Raw genomic sequence first — 13,197 nt, forward strand, 5'->3', positions numbered from 1 at the left:
GTAGTCTCAGAAAGGTTAAGTCACCTGCCCAAGGTCGCTTAGCCAGGTTTGAACCCTGGCTGTGTGTTTCCCCATCTGCTAGGTTTTCATAGTTCCAAATCATGCCTCCTGGGTTAAAAAAAAAAAAAAAGAACATAACCAGGGAAAGGAAAAAAAAATTTTTTTAATAGTTTGACATCCTCTGGATGTGCAGAGGCGGCCCTGTGAGGAACTTCTATACTGGCTTCTGCAGTGGTAGATCCAAGTGCACATAACTCAAAATTTCCATCTCCCTGAATTCTACTTTATTGGCAGTCTGTGATTTTTTCTTTCAGCATGATGACTAGCCTTACCACTTAGAGTCCAACCCTTTCCCAAGACTGGAGATAGAGCCAGAGTTGAGGCACCTCATCTCTAGTATAGTTCTTGAGTTCCCACTTCCCCAGGCAGAGTCTAGCTTTCTTGTAAGGCTCAGCCAACGTGAAACTGAGAAGCATCTAGAGATTAATCTTCAGAGCCCCTCGTCTCCCTGAGCATCCCCGCTAAGCACTACTTTTCTGGTTCTAGCCTTGTTTGATAAAGTATCCCAGCGGTGCTTTTGTATTTTAAAGGATGTGATGTGCAGAGGACTGCACTTAACACCATGTGCTCTAACGGTGGAACTTAAGGCATTTCAGTGGCGGGATAATTGGGGAGGGGGAAAACAGAGCTTTCCCAGGGGCTTTATACTGCATCACTGCATAAGGCTGATCCTGCATCTCATTATCCATTAACTTCAGATGAAAGCTATAAAATTGGATCCCTTTATTCTGATTTTTGAAGCTAAGCAGAGAGTGGGCTGATATCTCTGTTTTTACCTGGCTGCTGGCATCCTCCAGACACCCTCCCCATTGTCCTGCCCCATCTTGTCTTTGCCTCCCTCCCCTCAGGGGCAGAGTTCTCAAGGGAGACGGCTCCCCATGGTGTGTCTGCAGGGGCCCTGTGCAGAAGGTTGAGTTGTCAAATGAGGAGACACCACAGCTAACACCCCCACTCCTCCAACCCCCACCAGCTCTGGAATGAAGATGGAGAGTTTTCTGTGCCTGGTTTGGTTCACAGAGACACATAGTCCATCATTTGATTTGCTACAAAGAGTATTCCTTCCCTGCCCCCCAGCATCCTCTAGTTTTTGCTTAGAGTTTCAGAGCTGGAAGGATCTGAGTGATAACCTAATCGAACCACTTCATTGTAAAGGAAGGGAAACTGAGGCTCAGACAGAGACCAGAACCCAAGCATTCTGATCCTCAAACCATCCTTCCCAGTATACCACACTGCACCTGGCTCTCTGCATTTCCGCTAGATACTTTTGTAATTTCTTCCTCCAAAACCCAGAATTTGAGCTTGATTCCCATGGCAGAGAACAGAGATACCAACCATCATGATAATGTGGACTTTCTTGCTTGGTTATGGCCACTTTTTTGGCACATGCCTTATCATACCCACACCACACTCCACAATCCCATTGGAGCCCATCTGTGATTTCTGTGAAATTAGAAAGTGTTAGTCACTCAGTCATGTCTGACTCTTTGTAACCCCACGGACTATAGCCTGCCAGGCTCCCCTGTCCATGGACTTCTCCAGGCAAGAATACTGGAGTGAGTAGCCATTCCCTTCTCCAGGGGATCTTCCTGACCCAGGGATCGAACCTGGGTCTCCTGCATTAAAGGTGGATTCTTTACTGTCTAAGCCACCAGGGAAGCCCTGTGAAATTAGAGGGCCTCTCTAATAAACAGGGGAAGACCCTGTTTCTGTGCCACCGTATGTGTCAGTTCCCCTCAATCCACTCTCTAGAGCTGCCCAAGACCTGGAGAGGGGCTGAAGGTCTCAGGGCAAAGAGCAAAGGGATAAGTGCACTTTTCTTTGCAAGGGAAGAGGGTTGAACTTAGCACAAAGAATGCTGATGATATATAAGAAGAATTTGCCAGTCATGAACATTGTTAGACACCTGTGCTCACTGAACATATCAGGTAATTATCACCCCCTGAGACGGTCAAGTTAACCTCACATGGTTCCTTCTAGTCCACAGATTCTGGTTGGAAACTTCCTTTTCCCAGTGTTTGGTGGTCTGTCTAATTCCAGAGTCCTCAGACAGTGCCTACTCAGTTTACCACTGGGCTTTGGCTCCGGAATACATTTTTAAATCTTGTGTTGGCCCCAACCAACTTTCCCATCTCTAAGGAACCAAACAAAATTAAATCAATTCAGGAACAAAATTCACCAGATCACTTATCAGTTTGACGTGGGCACAATAGCACTGGACTAGGGGGTCTAGGGACTTGATGTCTGTTTTAGGCTTTGCGTCACCCCAAATTCCTATGTTGAAGTCTTAACCCCCCAGTACTGGAGAATGTGACTGTATTTAGATATGGGGCCTTTAAAGAGATAATCAAAACAAAATGAGGACATAGTGGCGGACCTTAATTCAACTTGGCTGATGTCCAAGGAAGAGATTAGGACACAGAAAAACCAGGTGGACCCCAAGACCATGTGAAAAGGATCACGAGAGAAGCCTCTAAAGGATTCAACCATACCAACACTTTGGTCTTGGACTTCTAGCCTCCAGAAATGTGAAAAAAATAAATTTCTATTGTTTTAGCCACCTACTCTGTGGGTAGTTTGTTATGACAGCCTTAACAAATATGGTGTCTAGATGTGTCTCAGCTGTCCACTCACTGTGTGACCTTGGACAAGTCATTTAAAACTCTCCACACCTTAGGACTTCCCCAGTGGTCCACTAGTTAAAACGCCGAACTTCCAATGCAGGTGGCGCATGTTTGATCCCTGGTCAGGGCACTAAGATCCCACCTGCTGTAGGGTATGGCCAAAAAATAAATAACGAAACCAAAAAACAAAAACCAAAAGCTCTCCAAGTCTCAGTTTCTACATGAACTCTAAAGGTTCCTTCAATACCTAACATTCTGTGACTCCACATGAAAAGAAAGCACCAGTTATGATACACAGCTTCTACTGTCTTGCCAGTGTTATTAGTTATAAGCAGACACAGGTCCAGATACAAGCACTCATGCAATCACACACAGCCTTGCATCAGAACTTTTTTCTTCCAAGTGTACGGCCACGAACACAGCCCTTTCCTCTTTTAGATCTTGGTATACATCCAGCTTTCGATGCAAAGCCTTTTGGGTTCCCTGACCCTCAGGTGCTGTGGGTGCATCTTGCACAAATTGGTTGAAATGAGAACATTTTAATCAGTTGACTGGTTTGGGTGAACGAGTGCCAAACAGCCCCACTGGTTTCTTTCTGTTTAATTGATGGATCCCATTTTTAAACTGTCAGATTCTGCCCATCGTTTTTGACTCAGAATCACTCTGTGGCCATGTGAGGCCTAGTCAACCACCTGACCAACTCAGTTCCATCACCGTTATTCTTTGAATTGATTGGTAAGTTCACTCAAAAAAATCAAACCCAGACAACTGACAGCCTCACTCAGGCTCAAAGAAAGCACTCTCAGTCATGTCTATAAGATGCCAAAATACCCACGTGGGTCAATCAATTCCCCCAAAATATCAGTCTAACCTATAGCTGCAACACAGAGTAGGCAAAGCAACGTTCTCTCATCAGCCTGCAGTGACTTGCAGTCTGTACGTGGCTAGCACCCTTCTGTTCTCATCAAGCTGACTCATTAGAACAAAGAAACACATGTTCATATGGACACATGCACACATACATACCATGCCATGCTACCCTTAGTCTTTATCTTTCTGGGAGAGAGAGGATTGAGAGATAGAAAACGTGTGCTAGCAGGAGCAATGGGAAACCCTTGGGACAACTTCTCTTAGGTGCACACTTGCATGAATGTGACTCAGAGTGTAGCTTTGGCCAATATTTGGTAAATTTATAGGCTGAGAGGGAAGGAACCAGCTAGAATGGGGCTTGGCCACATTAACTGCTCCTGTGTAAAAATGGCCCCAAATGCATTTGCATGTCTCTGGGCTTTTGTATTTGGCTTTTTGTATATTTTTTTCCATGACTTGCATGTTTTTGTATCCCTGCATACTCACATATGTCTGAGTGTTCGGGTTGTCTCTGTGTTTTCCCACACACCTGGGTGTACATCTACTTGTACATTTGCATCTGTCTCTGAACGCTTGCATGTGTTTGTACACGACCTGTGTATGAACGGGTAGATTTTCCTGTGCCTCTGCACATATCTCCTTTTGGGTTTCTGTATAAGGATGCTATTACATGTATCTGCATGTCTTTAGAGATCAGTAACTCCAATGAGACTTCAGACATCTCTCAAATGCCTGGCAAGCCAAAGGTGAAATCTGATGCTGGAAATGGTTGGGCAGGCCCTCTGCTCAGACTCCCTCTGGCTCAACAACTATTTTCTTCCAAGATGAAGTCTGCAGGGTCCTCCAAGGGCCCCTTCTGGCTGCCTCTAGCAATCTAGACCTCCACGGTCCCCTCTCAGTCCATTTTTAATGGCCCTAATGAGGAGAGGGGAGTTTCTGGAGGTGAACTGGGATTTTAAGAGAGAAATAAAAAAGGAAACTTCATCCTTTCCTTCCCATTTTCCTCATTTTCCCTTATTAACATTAATCAACCCTGAGCATGAGGCGTAGGGAAGGCAGCTGCTCTACATTTTTTAGACCTTTCTCACACTTTAAAAGCTAAAAAAAATTGCTGACATTTTTCAGGTCAGTATGATAATCATATTGTAGTTAGGTTGTTAAAAATGATTTTTATCTTTTAGAGATATTTGTTGAATTGTTCACATAAGAAACAATATGATGTCTGGGGTTTGCTTAAAAGTGTATGAGGAAGTGTTGGGCTCAAACTAGGTGAAATTAGATTGACCATGGGTTGATCCCTGTTAAAGTGAGGTGATGGGTATGTGAATGTTTGATTATATTACTCTCTCTTGATTTTCTTTGGATTTTTCCATAGTATGAAAGAATCACATTCTCACAGACATCTCCTATTCTTTCCCCACTGCACTCTCCATCTGGAGATGTAGCTGAAACTCTCATTATTCCCCCCATTATGTGGATGAGGAGGTGGAGGGCCCTCACCAGGTAAGTGATTTGTTTAAGGCAACTGGGAGCAGAAAGCCCTGACTAGAATTCCAACAGCCTGCTTCCCACCTAGGGTTCTTCTCATTGGACTGTGCATAAACATGAACCTCATGCAGTCATAAAATATAGAATTTGTGAATAAATCCCTATCAGATTAATGAAATTACTGAGGCTCCAGTTGCTTGTACATTTGCGTGGTGCTTACCTAGACAAGTATATGGACACCCAAGGGTTCCACATTTGCATCCGCAGAGACACATACACACCTCTGTTCACACAGCTACGCGTCTCTCGGTTATACACTTGTAGATAACTTATTTTGAAAATACAGGAGGTTGTGCATGATGTCCAGGGTAAAAAATAAGAAAGGGGATCAGACTGTTACCTCCAGGTGTGCCTGTTCTGTGTGTTCATATGAAGAACTGGGCTATCTGCATACCCCTTGTGAGAATGTACCAACAGAGGATTTGCAAGGAGTAAGTGTCCCTAAAATTAGATCAAGCCCAAGAGCACAGACACACAGTGAGTTTTGTAAGGAAGGAAAACCATTGGCAAGCTGGTGCCTTGTGCCTCTCAATAAAACTGCAACTTCACACCCAGGGATACAAGATTTTTTTCCCTTTCATACATAAATATGTTCAGATAACTAAAGCCATCACATATACTTCCATAAACAGTGTATGGCACCCAGCTACCTTCATGCACGTGTTATGCAGCCATGTCTTCGGAGGGAGGGTTCCTGCACAGTGAGCACAGGTGCTGGAGTCAGAGGACAGGAGTTCTGACCTCCTGTCCATCGCACACTGAGCATGTCATCTTCAGCAAGTCACATCACCCCTCTTTGGCTCAGTTTCCTCTTTGGAAAAACAAGATTGATAGGAATAGCTAAGCTGCCCAGGTCAAACTATGCTAAACATAAAAACTATTTTCTCCATAAATCTATATTTTACTCTACATATTCAAAATAAAATAATGAATATCCACCAATAACATGTATAACATATAAATATTTGTATGCATGCATGCCAATCTATTTATCTAATTTAAAATATGGGATAGAAAAAAATGAGTAATTTCCTAAGATAACGCAATTCGAATACAGCCCGAACTAGTGAAATGATGGAGTCTTGGAGTTAGAAGCAACAATCAAGAGCAAAAAAGATGTTCGATATAGTTATTATGAAGTGAGTTCTGCTGGTTGTCTCAGTTGGTTAGATCCGTGGTTCTTAAAGTGTGGCCCAAGGATCCCTGGGAGTCCTGGATATCCTTTCAAGAGTTCTGTGAACTCCTTTCTTTTCCAATATATATCTGCATGAGGCTATGTACTTCATATACTTCAAACATAAACTGTATCATAACAAATTGAAAGGAGAAACAGATATGAGGATCCAATCACTTTCTATTAAGCTAGACATTTAAAAGATATGCTTCAATGTAAAACAATGACATTTTTCTCACTAAATTGTTTTTCAAAATAGTTTTTTCAAAAAAAGTTATGACATCCAATTAAAATTTTTTTTAAAAGTTATGACAACGTGCAACAGATCATCATTGTTTTAAAAGACTTTTTTTTTAAAGTTCCAGTTTTCATTTCTAGTAAGGTAAATATTGATAGGTATGACCCATATAAAAAGAGCTCTTGGAGATTCTAATAATATTTAAGAGTATAAAGGGGTTCTGAGACCAAAAAGTTTGTGAACAACCGTCAGAGCCTGTTGCTGCTAGGGACAAGAACCTAAGGCAAGACCAAGGCAAGTAGCAAAGCCCAGGTTAGGTTCTGCTCACCCTCAGGCTGCTGCTGTACCCACATCCTCATCAGTGCTCCCTGCCAAACTCAGTCCCAGCCTAAAGCAGTGTCCAAGGTCATCAGAAGCAGAGAAATGGTTCAGAGTGCCCACTCTGGGGTCAGGCAAGTCTGACTGGAGTCCTGGTTCTGCCAATGGGGTATATCATCAGCCTCTTGGGCCTCACTCAGCTTCCCTTTGTGTAAAATAGGGACACAACTTCCTTGCGGTGTTATTATAAGATTCAAATGAAATAAATTTAGCATACTGCCTGGTACATAGTAAGCACTTAAGAAAATGCCTATTATTGTTAATAATAATAACAGCTAGCACTTACTGAAGCGACTTAGCAGCAGCAGCAGCACTTACTGAAACCTTACTATATGCCAAGCACTCATCTAAGTGCTTTTCATACATTTATCCACTTAATCCCAAGGCAATTAAGAACCCTAGGAGACAGCTTCTGTGCAGTTGCTGCTGCTATTGTGGTGGTGGTGGTGGTGGTTTCCCAGGCCCTGCCTATGAGCAGAATAGTGTAGATCGAAGGGTTAGATAAATGTTTGTGGTTTTGATTTAACTTTGACATGTAAGTGAGAGCATTAAGTGAGGAATCTGATCTTCCAGATGTCTCTGACTCCTGCCTTCTTCTTATATAACCACCCCAGGCCTCTGGAGCCAAGATGTAGGATCAAGACTGAGTCCTCAGGCCACATGGCCTTCAGGCCAAGGGGCAGGCCTTTTAAAGCAGTGTATGAGGAAGAGAGGACAGCAAAAACCTCTGTCACCAGCAACATCAGTGATAAGTCAAAAGACCTACTTCACAGGTGCTATACTTGGGACGTTATTCTTCTCTATCACTCAGAGCCTCTCCGCACACACGAACACATACACACATGCAGACCTTCAGCAAAATCACCTCCCATGCATTTATAAACAGAAGAAATGAATGTGTTGAGGTCCTTGCTTCATGCTTGTTTTGATGGTGTACCTCTAGGCAAACACGTATGCAGAGAGAAAGGACTGTATGAAATTATAGAGTGCAGAGAGAGACTCTCTCCCCAGTTTCCCGTCTTCCATCCTGACTAATTAGCAAAGATGCTATAACAAAATACAGGCTCTCATCTCCAGTGTCTTTCTTAGGTCAGGTTCCCCCAGAGACCATCCTGACTGGTCTGGGTCTATCCAACCACCTGGAGTGGGTGGGGAGTTCAGTTGCCTCTCATTGTCATGGTAACCGAGTGGCAGAGCAACGGGAGCATGAATCTGGGGCTTTTGGCCAACCACCGATCTACAAAGAGAGAAGAGGGGCAGAATCCCAAGCAGGGCTGAATCTCAAGACAGAGCTGGAAGGAAGGGACGGAGAAGGATTTAATCTTTTCTACTGGTTTTCAACTGTGGGTACTAGGGCAAGGACCTTGGGATTATTCCAGTCTGGTACTCTGGGATATAAGGTGTGTTCTTGCTACAGACAGGTCTAGCAGACAGAGTTCAAGAGTCTTGGGCTGGCATTATCCAGACTAAAATCCAACTGGATTGACTAAGAGGATAAGACAAGCTATTGTTCACCTTGATTAAGTTTACCACCCTCTCCATCAAGCTTTGGAGACCACATATTCCTGGATATGAGTGGAGGCAAGGAGGATGTGAGGCAGTCATTTCTTGGCTTCTTTTTTATTTTTTGGAAGACAGAGAAAAGAGACCCTTCTGTGTGTATAGTATGAACAATGCCTTGGCCTCCTCTGTTAGATTACAGAATTCTGAGGGGTATTGAGGGAAATGCTAACTGCTCAGAAAATGACTTTGCAATCAAGGGAAGGGGCAGGGGAAGGTAATAAAAAATGACCAGGTAGAGAGGATTAGAAAAGGCCATCTCCCCTCTATGGTCAGAATATGAAGATATGTTCAAAATCCAGAGTCCAAAAAAAGCCCAGCAGAGAATTGGGGCAATAATCTAAATAATTCAGCACCAAACCCTTTGACTACAGTGCTTTTGCCTGAATTTAATGGATAACTGACCCAGTAAGAGAAGAGACTGGTCCCTGGGGGCCAAGACTCAAAACTGTGCAATTCCAGGACCCTCTCCAGCTCAGAGAATGAAATGAAAGGGACCGGGGGGTTGGGAGGGGTCTCAAGGTTTGGCCTCAAAGGTCTCTGGGCTCTGAGGTAACAGAACAGGCTAGAGGCCAGAGGCCCTTCATTTGGGGGCTTCTTTGCTAGAGAGGGAGGGAGGGGGAAGGAGGGAAAGAGGGGAGGGGGAGGGGCAGGCAGGAACAGATGCTTCCAGATCTAAAGAAATAATTTGAGGGGGGAAAGGCAGGATCAAACGGAGGAAGAGGAGGGGGAGGAGGGGAAAAAGGAAAGAGAACAAAGGTGTGGTGGGGATTGGAGCCTCTTTGGTGGAATCTGGGTGAGATGGCTAAGCCAACATCTGCCCTGGGGCTATAAAATCTTGTTCTATTTGCTGCTGGCCCAGGGGCCACTCTGAAGCAGTCAGATTGGTCCCTGAGGTGACCTGGACTGGAAGCTCAGCCAGGAACCTTTGAACCTCAAATGTCCCTCCCAGATTGCCACCCCCTACCTTTTGGTTCCTCTTCTGCATTCTCAAGGGAGGGGAGTTCCAGGAGGAGCACTGGAGCTGGGGGCTGTCCCAGAGGATTATTGGGGGATGAGAGGGCAGAGGAGCAAGAACCAACCGGAGGAAATACGGAACATAGAAAGCAGCAGGGACATTAGGCTTCTTTGAAAATGCTGAGCAGAGACAGACACGGATAGAACTTGAGGCAGTCACATCCCAAAATGGTTCAAAATCATCAGAAAGACCAAGTCCAAGAAGAGAGGTTTCCAGCTGGGAAGCTTAAATCTCCCCGTCTCCTCTCTGAGTGGGGTCAGGCAGCAGAGGGATGAGGTGGGGTGTGGAGAAGGGCCGGTAAAAGCAGGAACAAACACCCATGGGGAATATTCCATACCTCCTCCATTTTCTCCTCTCCCCAGCTCTTCTCTCCTCCTGCTGGAACTCAAGCCCTGTTCTGTAACCTTAATTACCAAGGTCTGTTCCAGCTGAGTGGAAAAACTCCACATGTAGAAAGTTACAAACACTGCATTCCTGCCCAAAGGGACAGAGTCAAAACAGGAGCCAGGCAGTCATGGGAGTGGGGTGACACCTCAGAACAAGAACAAACTGGTTGGGGGCCATCTCCCAAGTGACTCATTCCCACACCCCCATGGATAACCCAGCCCTGTCCCCTGTCCATGGGACTGGAGAAGGTGCCTCCTGTTTTGTAAGAGTCCTAATCCTAACCTGGCATTCAGAGACAAAGGCCGGGGAGGAGGGAGGCAATTCTTCGCAGGATTTGGGGCTGAGGTGCGGAGTGGACCCATTCTGGGCCTGGAATTCCTCTGACACAGGAGAGACTGTTGGTTTGATGACCCGGGATTCTTCAGGGTTTGGAAATGTTTCTACTACTGACTGAGATCTCTCCTCTCCATCGGTCCCCACAAAAATCTTGTGAGAGGGTCCCATTTCCTGCTCTTGTGAGTCAGAGAAAACTATCCTTTCCTTTCCAAAGGAAATAAAGTCTCCTTATTTGGTGGTGGGGAGTTGATCGGTCGAAGAGCAACCGAGAGGCCCGCTCCATTTTCCACAAAAAATGGAAGGCAGAATGGGGGAAGCAAAGTGAGCTTGGGCTCTGAAGGACGAGCCCCGGGAGGTGGAGCGGAGTTCACTGCTCAGTGAACCCGCTTGGCCGGCCACGCAGCCCCCGGCCCCCGCCCCGCGCCCTATTGTCCTCTGTGAGAGCTGGGGGTCGTGACCCAGCTGAAGGCGACACCGCGCCCCGCAGCAGACGCAGCGTGGAACCCAGAGCAGAAGCCGGGCCGCCCGTCGGCCTCTCGCGGTCTTTGTCGGGCTGGTCCCATTTCGGCTTCTTCCAGACCCTGGCCGCTGCCAGGAGGGGAGCGAGGACCCCCGAATGCAGGCAGCTGCTTTGTGCCCTGTTCTCTTAGGCCCAGCTTCCTGGGAAGCCAGAGGCACCCCCGGGAGCAGGAACCTAGGATTGAGCTGTTTGGCAGAGCCTCCCACATGCTATGATTTAGGGTTTCTCCGCCCCAAGTTCAAATATACTTCCCTCTCCCAAACTCTGATGCTGCAAAGACAGGGTCAGAAAGGAGTGAGTAGAGGGGCACTTCTTTGGACTGGACCCATTCCCATCACGGTTGCAGAGTGGATCCTACAGGACCCTACATCTCAGGGAATCTGGCAATTGCTGATGGGGACTGGGAAGTTAAAACAGTCCCTTTAGGTTTATTAGACTATGTGGCCCTACTCTTCCTCAAACATCCTCTGAGACTCTTCCTACCCATCCTTGACTCCCCTGCCTCCTAATTCATCAGTTAGCTGGGCCTGTGGGCTTGGCTTCTGGAAGGACCCAGTTGTTCAAAGAAACTACAGAGATGACACCAGAGAGAAGAGCAGGAAAATCCTGAGGCGTAGAGGAGAGCCAAGCCAGAGAAGAGGCTCCTGGACCTGGGAGGCAGTGAGCAGACCTCGGTTTCTCTCTGCTCCCCAAGTCCAAAGGGGATCCGAGTTCCGGGAACTACATAGATTTTAAGGCGGCTGAGAGAGCCCTCCAGGTGTCTGGTTCAAACAGTGCACATTACCCTTTTTAATTCTCAAGAAGCAACTAAAACTTGGATACTCAAAGCTGCCACATGCTGCAGGAGAAAAATTAAACTGGGGCTAGTGAGATGGGATGCAGAAAAAGCATGCCAAGGGGGGTGGTCAGTTCCATCAGAAAGACTGGTCACAGGCAAAGACTTTTTTTCCTACTAAATCCCCTAAATGTTTATTTTGGGCCCCTACCCACCCAGATAAATCAAGCTAACAGATTAGGAAGTTCATAAAATTGTATTCTTAGGTAATGATATCCAGAGAGGTAATAAATATTCCCGCTGCGCTGATGGCCGCTGAAGTTGGGGGTTCCTCCATCTCTTTTTCCAAGCCTAAAAAGAATTTCTTGAAAGGGGAACATTTTCATAAAAATTAGCTCTGCAAAGGTGGGGTGCAGATAGAAGCTGTGGAAAACCATGAGAAGTGGCTTTGTGAACCACACTTCCCCAGGACTGGGCAGAAAGCTGAGAAAAAGATGGTAAAATTGCCCCAGCAGGCTTCTCCTCCCCACCATAGCACCCCCTTCAGAATCAGTCTATCTAGTCTTAGAAAAGCAGACAAACCGTGCCTAGCAGAGGGTACCCTGGCCCCAAGCTCCGGAGAAACCCTTAACTGTTTGTCTTCCTTAGCGGTCCGCCAAATACACACAGATACATACATCTAACAGCGGGAAGGCGTCCCTGGATTGCAATCCGCCAAGTCTATGCTCAAAAAAAGCTAATGCACAGATTGCAGAGAAAACTTTGTAGGAAACTTCACACAAGCGGCAGTGAGAGGCCCTCAGACATGCAAAGTTCCTCAGTCCTTCCCCTGCCCCCGCCCCCGCCCCCAGGCTCACTTTCTCCCCTCTTTCTCTCCTTTAGGAGACAAGTTTCTTCGTTCCCCAGGTACACTCCTCGGCTCAGATACTCTAATTTTTTCCCCAAGCAGAAGTTCACCGCTCCTGATTGGATTTCCCGCCTTCCCTCCCCAAGACGGGGCTTTGAAATAAAAATGAATGGCAAATAGAGAGAGAGTTGAAATTGCTGTGCTCCTCGCCCCCAGAGCATATGAGTGCTAACTACTTACATGTCAAGGGGATTTTTGACCTGTGGGGATCTCCTGGTGCTTGGAGAGAAGGACCTTGGAAGATTGGTGTTGCCGGTTTCACCCCGTCTTCTTTTTACTTAGCCATTGGAGAGACACACACAATACGCTAGCAGGCATTCTTGCGCCTTGCCTCTCCCATTACTCGGGGCAAGAAATCCCCAGCCCCACAGAAGCTGTGGCATCCTGTCTGGAGACAGGGGGCTGAGCTAGGGCTGGCTTGGGAGGGTTGGAGCTGGGGGTGGGGGAGAGGTCAGAGGCGCTGCCGAATATAAAGGCGATGGGAGAGAAAATGCTGTGTCCTCCCCGTGAACCTGGGCTGCGTCTTCCCCACCCTCCCCCAGGCTTTCCCCACTATTCAATCCAACTTCAATAAAAGCCCAGACCCTCAGCTTCCCAGTGAGGCTGTAGCAGCATCCAGTGGGTCAAGACAGCTAGAGCTAGGGGCTCAGGTTGGCCCCCTACTCTGGACATCCCACTCATTTCCGAGAGCCTGATCCCATTCCAGGTGGTCAGGTCCAAGGCAAAGGAGAGTTTTGGGGAAAGAGCAAAGAATGGAACCCACTGGAGGGAAGGCCAGAGGCCAAATTTTTCCAAAACTCAAATA

The 13,197-nt window shown here is 46.4% G+C and overlaps 1 long non-coding RNA gene across 1 annotated transcript in view; it reads right to left on the bottom strand.

The window, feature by feature from the left end:
* The window catches only part of LOC100847613 (uncharacterized), a 34,519-nt gene extending 21,700 nt beyond the window's left edge, over positions 1-12,819 (bottom strand). The window contains exon 1 of the long non-coding RNA XR_009494477.1: positions 9,805-12,819. This is a non-coding gene — a long non-coding RNA (uncharacterized lncRNA). The remainder of the gene's footprint in view (positions 1-9,804) is intronic.
* Between the last annotated feature and the right edge of the window lie 378 nt (positions 12,820-13,197).

This window comes from Bos taurus, chromosome 5 (assembly GCF_002263795.3).
Source record: "Bos taurus isolate L1 Dominette 01449 registration number 42190680 breed Hereford chromosome 5, ARS-UCD2.0, whole genome shotgun sequence".
Classification (NCBI taxonomy): Eukaryota; Metazoa; Chordata; class Mammalia; order Artiodactyla; family Bovidae; genus Bos; species Bos taurus.